The 15,568-nt window shown below is 45.3% G+C and overlaps 1 long non-coding RNA gene across 1 annotated transcript in view; it reads left to right on the plus strand.

The window, feature by feature from the left end:
• Positions 1–3,832, plus strand: part of LOC119979075 — a 29,393-nt gene extending 25,561 nt beyond the window's left edge. The window contains exon 3 of the long non-coding RNA XR_005463635.1: positions 3,529–3,832. This is a non-coding gene — a long non-coding RNA (uncharacterized LOC119979075). The remainder of the gene's footprint in view (positions 1–3,528) is intronic.
• The last annotated feature ends 11,736 nt before the right edge of the window (positions 3,833–15,568 follow it).

Genomic DNA, 15,568 nt, shown 5'->3' on the forward strand with positions numbered 1-15,568 from the left:
GTCGCGGGCCACTGTCCGTGGTTGGGCCGCCGATTCTCCGGCCTTGATGGGCCGAGCGGCCGTGCGGAAACAGCAGAGTCCCGCGGGTGCCGTCCACATCTGCTCTCAGCTGGCAGGAACTCTGCGCGCAGGGTCGGGGGGGTGACCTGTGGGAGGGGGGACTCCTTCGCCGGGGGAGGGTCTCCGATGGGGTCTGGCCCGCGATCGGGGCCCACCGATTGGCGGGCCGGCCTCTCCATCCCCGGCCCTATTTTGTTACGTGGCCGGCCCTTGAACACCATGTTGCGTCGGGGCCGGCGCGTTGAGGAAACCCCCGCGCATGCGTGGGTTGGCGTGCGCCAATGCGCATGCGCGGGTTGGTGCGGCGTTCAGTTGGCACTGGGAAGGGAGGCTCGAGCGGCGTGAACCGCCCCAGTGCCGTGTTGGCCCCCATCGGTCGTGTCTGCGCCCGATTCGCAACGTCATGAAACGCGACGGCATTCACGATGGCGCGGACATTTTGCCTCCATTTCAGAGAACTCCGTCCCGATATAAACACAAGTAAACACAAGTTCGAGAGGTGTGAATTGTCTCAAGCCAGGACAGTTGGTAGGACTATGCAAGCCCAGGCCAGATGGTGGGGGGTGAATTTAATGCAACATGAATCCAAGGTCCCGGTTGAGGTCGTACTCATGTGTGCAGAACTTGGCTCTAAGTTTCTGCTCGGCGATTCTGTTGTCGCGCACCCAGAAGGCCGCCTGCAAAGATTCGCATTCAAAGTATCGCATTGCATCTTTGACTTTGTCTATATATATGTTTCTGGAGCCCATCTCTTCATTCACTTAAGGAAGGAGCAGTGCTCCGAAAGCTAGTGACTTGAAACAAACCTGTTGGACTTTAACCTGGTGTTGTAAGACTTCTTACTGTGCCTTTTATAACACCTCTCGTGGCCCAGGAGGAGCATGAGTTCCCTGGCCCATCAACCACAATTTGCAGCCTTTCCCTGCAGTGAGAAGACACTGCTTGCAACCCTTTCTATGTTCATATGTAAAATGCATTAAACAAACGTTAGTTAGGATATTTCTAAATGATTCATACTGTTACAGACAGAATTTGTGTGTTTCATATAGTCAGTGATCAAAGCTTTTTGTATGCGTGATGTGTGTATTTTCACTCTCAGAACAATAATGCCCCAATAATTCCAGCTTCAAGCTATTTTGTGAGCTTTGAAATAAAGAAGGTTATCTATTATTCCAGACTTTCTTCAGAGTTTTAAATGCTATGTTCCACTCAATGATTCGCACACAAATTAGGTGCAGGTGAAGTACAAAATACAAACACAACTTGGGTTTGTTTCATTCTCGTTCATAGCAGGTTTGGTGGTTTAGTGATGAATTGATGCTTTGACTGGAGTCAATATCTTGAAAAGCATAGGATTTTTAACAAGTTGTGAGGCTTTACGTAGTTGAATTTCCAAGAGGTTGGTTCTTAGGTGATCTTAATGTTGGAACAGATTGGGTAGGGTCCTTCTGCCACATTCAAATATAACTGTTCATTATCTTGGCTTCTTAGTGAACTACAGTTGGTTGGATGGCTTTCTGCTGGTCTCTAAAAGTGGGCAACAAACATGGCTGTCTTACCCATGTAACCTGTTACGAATCCAATGTTCTCTTCCAAATAATATGGTGTATTAGGCTGGTAAACATCCTGTGTCATAGCTTTTCACACATTGAGAGTTTGAAACAGCCAAGAAAGGTCAATGGGATCCATTTTTCAGGTATCTGATACTGATTGAATTTTGATGTCTCTTTTATCTCTGGTGAATCATGGAGACAAATTGACTGCAAATGCCATTGTCTGTTGGTTTTGCTCCATCCTTAAACAATGAGGTGTGTGAATCATAGAATTGGTTTGAGGTTCCTTCATTTAGGTCCATTTTTAATCAGGTGTTGCCTGTAGACTCCATTATCTACAGTTCAAATGGCAAAAGTTGCATGGAATCCTTCCGCTGTCGTAACAGCTTTTGTGTTCAATCCATAAAATATACCTTTAAACTGTGTAGTATCTTCATGCCTGTACTGGCAATGTGACAATATGAACATGCTTGAGTGTAAAACTTTAAATGTACGGTGCAGACTAAATTAACAGTGGCATGCAGAATCTGTGCAAATATGAAGATTGCAGTTCCATAAGGCTGCTGTCACCTGTTGATTCTCCAACATTCCCTTGCAGATGCCAGCCTGTCAAAATCTGTGACTTCCAGGCTGGGAAATAGTGAAGAAAGTTATAATGAGGTCCTCCTGCTAAATTTCGTGAGACCTCTGGATCCTTGGCCTCACTAACTTTCACCACGCTACTGCTTTCCCTCGCACTCTCTCCAACTCCAAGGATATCTCAGAATCCTTATCAAACTCTCTTTTCAGGCTCGAGCTTGCATTTTGTACGTTTCTGACATTTTCTTTCTTCTGATCATTGGGAAGATTGATAAATGCTCTAATTCCTGCTTGGTCAAAAAATTAAACCAGATACCACTTATACTCAGGTCAGATCACCAAAGAACCTATAATGCCTTCAGCATATCCACTGAATGAATTTGTCAATAAGGTGCTGTTGACCTTTTTAAAGTGTTGTCAAGCAAAAATCTATGAAAAAAATAATCTATGCTGATGTTAACATAATATTGAGTAGGCAGAGAGCAAATGCAAATTTTCCACCATTGGAAAAGAACCACTGTTAGAAAACTGAGGATCTTACCTTATTTAGTGGCTTACATTGAAAATTGGTGGGGGAGGGGCGCTTTTAACGGCCCCCAACCGGTGCCGCACGGGCGCGATTGCCGACGATTCTACGGTCGTCGTGGCGGGATTCGCACGCCCCCCCCCTACCGATTCTCCAACCCGCCACGGGATCATAGAACCCTGACCCTGACTTTTGAAATCAGATATTCACAACAGGAGCAGAGAATAATTGCAGAAAATTGCCGGGGTGATGCAATTGCCTTGTATAAATTTCCTTGCTCGTCTCCAGGTCTTCCTGGCTATAATTCTGGAAAATACCAAATGTGGGTTGGGTATACTATTTATTGAGCAACGTTTGTTAAATTACTAAATCCATCCTTTATTTATCTTAAATTTATATTTTTTAAGAAGCCTCACATCTTTTCTTTTAGGAAAAACCACTGAATAAAACTAGAGTTGGTTTACCCAGGAGTAGCAATCGGAAATAAATGACTGAACCAATTCATCAGTGAGTCGATGTGAGAAATGGTTTAATCCTGAAATGCAAAGTTGTTCAAATGTCACTTGAAAGCTCAAAAGTGTCAGTTCTCAAGTCCCACTTGATGTCCGCAACAGAGAGAGCTTGGTAAATTCAATTTCTTAAACATAGTCTAATGTTTCACAAGAAGTAAACTACAGCTATGACTTTTGCGCTATTCTGAATGATATCAATAGCATTAAGGGAATACAAATTGATAAACTGGAAATGTCAAGTGGCAGAACCTAATAATCGTATTGAAATATAACTCTGATTTTTGATTCTCTCTATTAGATGTCATCACGAAATTCAATCATCCACATGCATTCAGCAGGCAGGATTTGAAGTTCGATGTCGATGGCAGTGCCCTTCTGTTGACCTTTAACTCAATCGAATTTCTGCCATTACTTCATGCAAAACTAGAAAGATCCGAGTGGTGAAATTCTCTCTCGTTAACAGACGGTGTGAAATTAATAACCTCAACGTTTCATCTGTCCTACATGCTTGTGTTGGAATATCCCATTTTTTAGAATATCTTAACTATAATTTCCACTGAAATTGGTAGATGCTTTAGATTGATCATGCATGTAACATACAAGAGCTGTATGCCATTTGTAGAAAAATATGCCATTTATAAAAATAATTTTTTTATTTTACAATTGTTTTCTATCCAATCAACATGGTACTTACTGTATTTTCTAAAATCAGTGCTGATATTTGGCACACAATTTCTATAGGTAGTCAAGTTAGGTCCCAAGAAGATCGATGAAAGGGTGATTTTGAGATGAACTGTTGAAATAAGGGAAGAGGGTGCATTTCTGATTAGGAAAAGAGTATTTCTATACTACGGAGGGTGTGGTCAGGGTGGAAGGGAGAGATCAATTGTCTCCATGAACATAGGAAAAAGTGAAGGCAGTGTGGGAGAGTTGCACACAAAGAGAATTGGCAGAATCTCCTGTTTCACTGCAAGAACAGAGAACTTTTTATCACGCCCTTCACTATCTCAATATTCCAAAGCAAACTGGCTTACAGCCAGTCAAGGAATTAATGAAGTCTTTCGATGAAGGAGAATGATGCAACTAGTTTGGCACAACAAGCTCCCAAAAAGAGCAATGAAATAATAATGCAATCTCCCGTTCGCAAATACACTCCCCCCCCCCACCCCGCTTTACCCCAAAATTTATGTTAGCATTAAATAAGTTATTTTTTTTTCCATTCCCCCTTTGCCATTCAACGGTTTACTGTTGTAGGGTTATATCATATTAAAAAGTCTGCAAAAGTTGGCGATCGAAGGGAAAAAAGTACAGAGGTTGCTACTGTAGAAATATTAGTTAGGACAATGCGAAAGCGCCATAGCTCTTCTTTGAATAATGCTGTAGGAAATCTATCCTGAGAAAATAGACATAAGGGGCGGAATTCTCTGAGCCTCCACACCAAAATTGCAATCAGCGCGGGGGCGGTGAATGGGCGTTGACGCCGAATTCCGGCGTGACGCCGCTTCCCGATTCCCCGGTACCCAGAATCGGCGTGAACCGCGCACGCGCGGGTAGGGGGCCATTGACAGAAGCCCCCGTGGCGATTCAGCGAGGACAACTGGCTGAGTTCCCTACGGCGTGGTTCTAACCAGGTTTTGTCTGTCGGGAACGGTTGTCTGCGGCTGCAGCTGCGGACTTAGTCCATGGCCGCCCTGGTGCGGCTGGGGGGGGGGGTCCTCCAGGCTGCACCGATCCGCGGGCGTGCGTGATCTTGGGGGGACCTACATTCGTGGTGCTGCTCCATGCGCTGAGTCCGCCTTGTCGCCGCCATGTGCATGTGCGGACTCCCGACTGGAAGTGCAGGGCGCCGTATCCGCAGCCAGAGCTGTGAGAAGCAATCTGGGGCCCTGCTAGCCCCCTGCAAATTGGAGAATCACTCCTGACTTTCTTAAGGAACGCTGGCATGGGGACATATTCCCATTATTGGAGTATCCCGCCCAAGAGCTTTGCCTTTGAGTCACAAGGAAGAATGTTGGTACTCCTGATTATTTCTATGAGAAATAGAACATATATTAAAACCAGGTGATGACAGGATTGGGAAAGATGCGATGCCCTCTGTAATTAAGAAACTTTTGGACATTCACTGTCTCAGTTACCACAGGGAGAATAGACATTTGAGCAAACTACTAAAGAATGACCCAAGCCGAAGGAAATAGTAGCTGTCGACATTTGAAAAACAGGTAGAAGAGAAACCTGGCAAAATAAACACAAAACATTAAAAAGGCTGGGGAGGGTCAGGCACAATTCCTATTTGCTGGACAAGAGAACATTGTTAGCTTTCACCGGGCATTTAGTGTTATAATATGACTGACAGCGAATAAAATTCAATGCTGTGGGAAATCAAGGCTAAAAGCAAGTCTGTAACCAACTTCATAGTTTGAATCTGTAAAGGGAAGCCTTCTACTTTGCTAATAGGCCTCTTCGTTATATGTAAAAATATCACTTAACATAGGAGTAAAAAGTAGAATGTATCGGGATTTTAGGACAGAAAGAAACCCTAAATGGATATGAGTTTATAGATAGAAATACCAACTGACCTATTTTGCAAATACTTTTTGATTTACGTCTGAAGTGTGGGCAATGCTGCGGTGATATGCCTGCGCACAGTCCTGTATATAATTAGCAATCCAACCTCCAAACAGCTGGTGACGATAGAGATCTATCCTGTGTCCCGTGACACCCGCCAGTCGGTAGAAAGACATGCAAGAGAATAGTCGCACTGCAGCTCCAGGAGAATTCACTGAATTTGTTTGGCAGCCATCGTCGGTATTATAGTTTGTTAGTTATCTTTCCATCTGTTTGTTAATAAAATCATCTTTCCAGTTAAACAACTAGATGTTCTGTAAGCATCATAACTACGGCCATAACACAGAACATAACATGGTACTAAGAGTGTTAAACAATTAAAGATAATAACGGAGAAGACGGGATGAAACAGGCTGAAGAAAGAAAAAAGAAAATTCTTCCGCTTACCTGGTAAACTACGGGCATCTGGAACTCAACGCAAGGAACGATTGTGAAGTTAGAGATGGAAGGTTTGAAGGACGCCACCAGCTTCATGTTTGGATAATGTAGATGAAAATTGGCGTGCTTTCAAGCAGCAATTTAGACTCTATGTTGCAGCCCTTGGCCTGCAGGTATAGCCTGACGAGAGGCATATTGTATTGCTGCTCACAGTAGCAGGTCCTCAAGCAATAGAAATATACAACATCTTCGCGTTCGACAGCAAAGAGGACAGTAAGAACTTTGATTAAGTAATAAAGTACTTTGATCAGCGTTACTCTCTCAAGAAAAATGAAAGATTTGAACGTTACCTATTTCATATGTGTACCCAAAAAGCCAGCAAATCTTTTGAAAGGTTTGTAACCGACTTGCGGTTGAAAGCGCAGTCCTGTAATTTTAGTACTTTAAAGTTGTCGATGATGCGCAACTGGATAGCGTTCGGGATATCGAATTATAAAGTATGTGAGAGGTTATTAAGGGAAGTAGACCTGAAATTATAAAATGCTATCAAGATGCACCATGCAAGTGAGCTAGCTGCACAGCAGATGAGTACGCTCAACCTGAAACATTTTGGTGCTAATCTGGAAGAAGACTCCAGTGCTATCAGCACTCTGCGCAGTCGAATAAAAAATGTGGTCTCAGTGTGGGCGGACATTTTATGCAGCTGACCAGGTCCGCCATATTACACCAATTGACATGGGCCACGGCAATGTCCAGCATTTGGGAAAGTATGTTCCAAGTGTGGCTGTACAAATCACTTCGATTAACAATACTTTTCGTGTGCAATAGTGGACCAAACAGGATTAGTCAACGCGATTGATGAGATGTCCATTGAAGACCTGTTTTTCCTGGATCTGATGTTGACTAAGATCACGATGAGTCCGAATATGCCGAGTGAAGAAGTCTTACTGACCAGTTGCGGCAATAGTGCTGGTGATGCTAATACCATCGAAGACAGGTGGACAATTCTGGTGATGCTGAACGACACATTAATCAAATGCAAGCTTGACACGGGAGTGAGGGCTGACTTCCTCAGCTTGTCTGATGTGAACAGGCTGTGAGTTAAACCAAAATTCATCAATAAAACAAAGCAACTGAAAGACTACAGTGGGAATGAGATTGCGAGGCTTGGAACATGTGTACTCGAAGCATGGGTGCACAACAAAAGTAACATCATACAATTTTCCATTGTGGACACAGAGCGCAAGTTCATCATTGGAGCGGATGCATGCGAGGCCCTGAACCTAGTTGAGCGGCTGTACATTTCAGACAGTGCTGCTTCAGAGGATCATTGTGCTTGGCAATGAGATATAATGGCGCAGTTATCCGATGAGATAAAAGCAAAACTTAAAATGGAGGAATATAAACCAGATGAAGAGATGGAGGAGCCAAAGGGAATTTCAGAATTCTGGTTGACATTCTTCAAAACTGTGGATTCGCTCAGTGGCATGATACAGGAGCATAATGAGCCTATCTTAAAGCATCTACAAGATGTAAACATAAATTTCTTCGATTCTGGACAGCCAATGAGCTTACCTCTGGGGTTCAAGTTTGAGCCAAATGAGTATTTCACAAACGAGGTAGTGACAAAAACATACCAGATGGAGTTGCAACCCGATGGGTCAGATTTTTTTCGTCTTTCCAACTTCCCTGTAGTGTTCTTACAGGGAACAGATCAGTCCGAGGGTGAGTCGTTGAGGAGTCTAGTAACTGTGGGGAAGAAGCTGTTCCAATGTCTGGATCTGCAGATCTTCAGATTTATGTACCTTTCGCCTGATGGAAGGGTCTGGAAGAGGGCAAAGCCTGGGTGGGAGGGGTCTCTGACAATACTGTCTGCCTTCCTGAGGCAGTGGAAGGTGGATACAGAATCAATGGGAGGGGGCCAAGCTTGTGTGATGCGTTGGGCTGAGTTCACCACACTCTTCAATTTCTTGCAATCTTGGGACGAGCAGTTGCCATACCAGGCTGTGATGCAGCTGGCACATCTATCGAAGTTTGTGAGAGTCGATGCAGACATGCCACATTTCGTTAGCTTCTGTAGGAAGTAGAGACGTTGTTGGGCTTTCTTGACTGTTGCATCAACGTGAGTGGACCAGGATAGACTGTTTGTGATGGTAACCCCCAGGAACTTAAAGATGAACTCATTACGAAAGCCCAATAAGCTGTGCACAAAGGACATGTTTAGAATTATCAGGTATATCATGTGTGAAGCACCTGTACATATGACATGACTAAAATGCTAATGCAGATAATGTTTTGTAAGACACAATTACATTTGTATGTAAATATTTAACGGTTCCAGAGGACGGGGGAATGTGATGCTATGCTTGTGCACATTCTGTACAAAGTTAGCGATGCAACCTCCAACCAGCTGGTGCCGATAGAGATTTATCATGTGACCCGTGACACCTACCAATAGGTAGTTAGATGTACAAGAGGATAGCCACACTTAGAGTAGCTCCAGGAGAATTTACTGAATTCATTTAGTAGCCATCGTCTGTATTATAGTTTGTTAGTTATCTTTCCATATGTTTGTTAATAAATCATCTTTCTAGTTAAACAACTGTATGTTCCTTGTGCATCATTACTACAGCCATAACACAGAACACAGCAAATGCATGGAAACGTTATAATGGTGGAAGCGGACCAAGTTCCATAAACAAGAGCACTTTGAGCTAACATTTGAACACAAGGACCATTTTCTCCAAAGTAGTCTGAGAGCACTTCACAGGCAGGGTAGATTTATCTTGCAGATTACCACCAATATATTCAGCATTCAATTTGTCTGTTATTTGAATAAAGTGCAGTGATACTAGGCCTCCAAGCTATAATGACAGATGTAGGGATGGTATCACAAGAATATAAATAAATAAACGAGTTTAAAAATATTCTTGCTGTCTCACACAAACCATCAGTTATACTTCTGTGGTCAATTTCTACAAGGTGGAACTTCAAAATAGAGATGATCGGATTAAATACTATAACCCTGAGAAGAGGCATAGTGTTTGCAGTGCACGATTAAACCACTGATGTCACTTGCACTGCAGGCAGGATGTCAAATCCATGTTGCCTGCCCATTCTGTGATTTCTGTAAGCAGCCTGCACCGCCATGTGCTGTTGAATGGACAGAATCAGTAGGGGTTTCAGTATCATGAGTGCCTTCCAGTACTTAAGGCCAGTCTGCAACTGTTAAAGGGCAGCTGTAGTTGGATGCTAGTGGTGCTGAACTCATTCGGAGTATTGCGTTCCAGAAGATCCAATAATGGCTGACTATTAAAGAGAATGTGCACCATGTTTTTGGTCCTTATACTAAAGGTCTTGGTAAAATGGCAGAAAGAATGAGAGACTTCCTGCTCAGATGGCAGTGTCAGGGATAACAATGGAGTTCAATGCTAAGAGTGTAGTCCACTCAAATCATAGCCCCAAAGATCTGAATAGAGTTGAAATTTACTGATCTTACATGAGCTGTCAAAGTTAGTAAATACATCTTCTAATTCCATATCCTACCAGCTACACAATTAACCTCATTCCCCGCTCAATTAACTACAGCATCATCACTTACCTACCAACAATCTCTTCAGTCAGGCCTCATACCATCTATTAATTTCTTCACCTCATTTAGCACTTGCAAGTCTCAAAACAGCAACTGACAACTTGCACGCACTCACATCTTTTCAACCAGGATAGCCAGATTTTCCAAACATCTTGCATGAAACGCAATGAAATGCTTCTTCCTTCCTGCAGGAGGTGGTGCTGTACAGCAAGAAGCAGTGGGAACCAACCAGAAAGGGACAGGCACAGCTCTATCTTTTAACTCATATGGAGGAGACATTGGTAGATGGTATGAGCTGAGAGTCCATTGCCCTCTCGTTATCCTCCCTCTTGCAGCAGCTTGTCCTGCTCTGCATGGTCTTGGACCATTTCCCCAGTCATACTCAATGGAAAAAGGAAGGCCTACTCGGGCACAATATCTGGGAACCTCAAACAAAATACTTCAGCATTAGCCAGACCATGTTTTTTACACTTATAAAACTTTAAATGTGCATGAAAAAGCAGAAGAACTGCAGAAACAACTCCAATAAGTAATCCAGTTACGAACCTGCAATAATTGATGATCCCTTCAAATAGCACTGGGAGGGTCTTACATGCAATTGAAAACTGGTTCAGCTCTGCATGGTTAAGATAGAGTGTGGAGGAATGAGGTGCTTGAAATGGGAGCATGGAGATGAATCAGCATTACGTATTAATTGACATCATGATCTGCATGATGCCAGTAGTCGTTAGAAATATGCATGGAAATTCCCTCAAAAATATGATGTCCGTCAGATTTCCTTTGGGTCATTTAACATGCCTCATAGCATTCAAAAAATTGAGTAACTACAGAGCTCAATTTCACCCCGAAGTTTCATGATTTCTCTCTTTGAGTTTCAACAACTTTATTTTAACGTATGACAAAGTATCTGCATAAACACTTAAACACACCTACATAGGAACAGTGAAATTGGGCTACATCAAATCTGTAAATAATCGCTGGAATAGAGTTGCTAAAAAAGACTGAAACAATAACAAATGTACTAATGACATCATAAGCCGCCAAAGCCAAGCTCCAGCAGTTTATATAGGTTATCAGCATCTGAGGTTTTATGAGCCATAACTCATTCTATAGTGACTGTTAGTTAATTGGGACTGTGGAGTCCATCACTCAGTGTCAGGTTGTGAAACATATAATGGCTTCGACAGAATGAAAATGTTCAAATTTAAGGAATATATATTTCAAAATGTTATGGTTTGGTGAAATGCAGCAATACATTCTCAGGGGAGTGGTATAATTGCTTTGGCAAGCAGCCTGTTCATTATGTCTAGCAGCGCAATTAATAAATGGTGCTAGAACAAAATACAGAAGATTTGTGGTCAACAATGAGCAGCAGGTTCAAGTGTGTTTAAGCTGCTATTCAAATTACACTGCAACCTCTTTAACTGCTACCTTGCTAATCAGACTTCAGAAAAACCAACAGTGACAGAAAGGAATTAACTCCTGATTGTGACTTCAGACCGGTAGATGTTCTTTATGTTAATGCAGTCTTTTATTGAGGTTTTGTTCATTTAGAAACACACATTTTATCATACAATTTTATTACACGCTGAGGTCTTTATTTGGAGTCACCGCACAATAGGATAATATATTTTTGTGGGTCAAGATAAATGGGTGATGTACCTTGGAGAGTGAGTTGAGGTTATTGATGGTTTGTCTATTACTTTGGCAAGGGACCTGTTCATTGTGGCTAACAGGATGTCATCTTGGAGGACTGTGTCAATGTTCAGTGTAGATTTTAGAAAACATTCTCACAGTTCTGTTCACTTGTTGGTGGCTACTTACCACTTGGGGGCAGTGCTTAGAAAGCAGGACTGGTGTGACTGTAGCTCATGTAAGCTTCCTGGTACCACCAGAGCTCCAGATGGAGTTCATTTGTGATGGGTGAGAGATCTGCTAGTTTCAGGGTGAAGCGCCTCAAAGGTTTGATCCAAGGCACTCATGTCGGACATCCTGTGCCATCTACTGCCAGGGTCACCATGCTGTTGAAGCAGAAATCAAAGCAGAGCTATCATTTACCAGAGCCATTACTGGGAATTCTTTAGAGATCCAATTGAATATAATGCCAGTTCAGACAAGTATGTGCCCATTGAATGTTCCAATCCCTATATGTTTTGGGGAGAGTTGCATTTTGTTATAAGGAATTAATGATTGTATCTAGTTGCAGCTACTAACTGCCAGGAAAACTTGTTCTCTATTATTGAGGCCTAGTTCTGGAGGCATTGTGAAATCCTGTAAATTTTTCTCCATTCGTTGTCTCGCTGTTTTAATTCCAATCTTCAGAACTCTCTGGGCTGTATTTTCCGGCTCCTCCTGCTGACGGGATTTTCCGATCCTGCCGAGGTCAACAGGGATTCAACGGATAACCACATCTGGCATGGGAAATCACACTGTAACGTTGGGTGGGGGGGTGGGGGGGGGGGGAGAGGATAGTCTCGATGTCTGCCTATACTTCTGCTTCTTCACCTCACTCTCCACTTTTGAAAACAAATTAAGACCTATCTCTTTGACCAAGCTAATGACACTTCTCCTTATTGTTCCCCTTCCACCATGGCATCCATCTTCCTTATGCCTGCGGGAATGTAGAGTTGAGGCCAAAATCAGATCAGCCATGATCTTCTTAAATGCTCAAAGGGGCCAAATGGCTCACTCCTGCTCCTAATTTGAATGTCTGTATATTTTGTGAAATGCATTCAGATATTTATTTATATTAAAACTGCTACGGGGATGCTGTTGTTGTTGTTTACTCACATTTCAAAAGGCAACATAGAGAACCTGAAGGCAGATTATGCAAAACATAAGCTGCTTGATTGCAAAAAGATGGAATGGAAAGACATTTGTCGGCAAGCCTTCAAAACTATTCTGTCCAGCAGAATATCAAAAGGCCACGAAGGTGCTATATTGAGCACCTTAAAACGTTCACAGATGTTCCCTCTCTCTGAGAATAACAGTTGTAAAAGCTAAAGTCTGGAAATATACAATATGATCTGGAAGAGGGAACTGAAGGCATTGTTGCTAGGTTTGCAGATGATACAAAGATCTGTAGAGGGACAGATAGTATTGAGGAAGCAAGGGGGCTGCAGAAGGATTTGGACAAGCGCGGAGAGTGGGCAAAGAAGTGGCAAATTAAAAACAATGCGGAAACGTGTGAGGTTATGCACTTTGGAAGGATGAATTTAGGCATAGACTATTTTCTAAATGGGGAAATGCTTAGGAAATCAAAAGCACAAAGGGACTTGGAAGTCCTTGTTCACGATTCTCTTAAGGTTAATGTTCAGGTTCAGTTGGTAGTGAAGAAGGTAAATGCAATGTTAGCACTCATGTCAAGAGTGCTAGAATACAACTTCAGGGATGTACTTTTGAGGCTGTATAAGGCTCAGGTCAGACCCCATTTGGAGTATTGTGAGCAGTTTTGGGCCCCTTACTTAAAGAAGGATGTGCTGGCCTTGGAAAGGGTCCAGAGGAGGTTCACAAGAATGATCCCTGGAATGAAGAACTTGTCGTATGAGGAATGGTTGAGGACTCTGGGTCTGTACTCATTGGATTTAGAAGGATGAGGGGGGATCTTATTGAAACTTACAGGATACTGCGAGGCCTGGATAGTGTGGACATGGAGAGGATGTTTCCACTTGGAGGAAGAACTAGAACCAGAGGACACCATCTCAAATTAAAGGGGCAATCCTTTAAAATAGGGATGAGGAGGAATTTCTTCAGCCAGAGGGTGGGGAATCTGTGGAACTCTTTGCCACAGAACGCCGTGGAGGCCAAATCACTGAGTGTCCTTAAGAAAGAGATAGATAGGTTCTTGATTAATAAGGGGATCAGGGTTATGGGGAAAAGGCAGGAGAATGGGGATGAGAAAATATCAGTCATGATTGAATGGCGGAGCAGACTCGATGGGCCGAGTGGCCTAATTCTGCTCCTAGGCCAGATGGAAAGTGCAATGGTAAAGTTACACATCCTGTCCTTATTTTTATCTTTTCAATATACAATCCCTATTTTGAAATCTGCAATGGAAATTGCCAATGTAAACATAATGTGGAGATGCCGGCGTTGGACTCGGATGAGCACAGTAAGAAGTCTTATCACACCAGGTTAAAGTCCAACAGGTTTGCTTCAAATCACTAACTTTCGTAGCACTGCCCTTTCCTCAGGCTCCTTCCTCCTTCACCTGAGGAAGTGGCAGTACTCCGAAAGCTAGTGATTTGAAACAAACCTGTTGGACTTTAACCTGGTGTTGTAAGACTTCTTACAATGTAAATAGAGGGTGCAGGAATTACACCTTCCTGGCTTTGACAGACGAGATCAGAGCCCGCTGAAGCACAAATGTCACACACATTGGGCGGGATTCTCCGTTGCCCGTCGTAACGCGGGTTTCCAGCGAGAAAAATCGGTGTTAATCACTCCGGCGTCGGGGCCTTCTTTTAGGCCGCTATTCTCCGTTCCCGGAGGGGCTAGCAGCTGACTGACGCGATACGCGTCAGTTTCACCAGCTGCGGAAGTGGTGAGACCCGGCGTTTTTTGGAGGAGGAGGAGGAGAGAGACAGACCCGGCATTTGGGGGGGGGGTTCCGGCATTTGGGGGGGGGGGTTCCGGCATTTGGGGGGGGGGGTTCCGGCATTGGGGGGGGGGGGGGTTCCGGCATTTGGGGGGGGGTTCCGGCATTTGGGGGGGGGGTTCCGGCATTTGGGGGGGGGGGTTCCGGCATTGGGGGGGGGGGGGGTTCCGGCATTTGGGGGGGGGGGGGTTGCGGCATCGGGGAGGGGGTTTGGGGGCAGCGGCGTGCAGAGAGTGGGGGCGACGGATGCCTGGGGCTAACGCACCGTCGCCCCCCCTCTGAACGCCGCTGCCCCCTACCACAACCACCCCCCTCACCACCCCTACCTCCCTCCCCTCACCACTCCTACCTCCCTCCCCACCACCCCTACCTCCCTCCCCACCACCCCTACCTCCCTCCAACGCCCCTACCTCCCTCCAACGCCCCTACCTCCCTCCCCACCACCCCTACCTCCCTCCCCACCACCCCTACCTCCCTCCCCACCACCCCTACCTCCCTCCCCACCACCCCTACCCCCCTCCAACGCCGCACCCCCTACCCCCCACCCCCCACTAACGCCGCACCCCCCCCCCACTAACGGAAGAAGGAAGGGGGGAGGAAGGAAGGGGGGGGGACGGAGGAAGGAAGGGGGGGAGGAAGGAAGGGGGGGGGCGGAGGAAGGGAGGGGGGAGGAAGGAAGGAGGGGGGGAGGAGGAAGGAGGGGGGGGAGGAGGAAGGAGGGGGGGAGGAGGAAGGAAGGGGGGAGGAGGAGAGAGGGGGGGGTGTGGGTACCGGCCTTCAGAGGGAGGGGGACGGGGTGTGGGTACCGGCGTTGAGGGGGGGGGACCCGGCGTTGAGGGGGGGGGACCCGGCGTTGAGGGGGGGGGGACCCGGCATTGGGGGGGGGGGGACCCGGCGTTAAGGGGGGGGAGGTTGCGGATTGCGAGAGATGGGGGGCGGCGTTGGAGGGGGATAGGGGTGGTGGGGAGGGGGGTAGGGGTGGTGGGGAGGGGGGTAGGGGTGGTGGGGAGGGGGGTAGGGGTGGTGGGGAGGGGGGTAGGGGTGGTGGGGAGGGGGGTAGGCGTGGTGGGGAGGGGGGTAGGGGTGGTGGGGAGGGGGGTAGGGGCGTTGGAGGGAGGTAAGGGTGGTGAGGGGGGGGTTGTTGGG

The sequence above is a fragment of the Scyliorhinus canicula genome, chromosome 15 (assembly GCF_902713615.1).
Source record: "Scyliorhinus canicula chromosome 15, sScyCan1.1, whole genome shotgun sequence".
Lineage (NCBI taxonomy): Eukaryota > Metazoa > Chordata > Chondrichthyes > Carcharhiniformes > Scyliorhinidae > Scyliorhinus > Scyliorhinus canicula.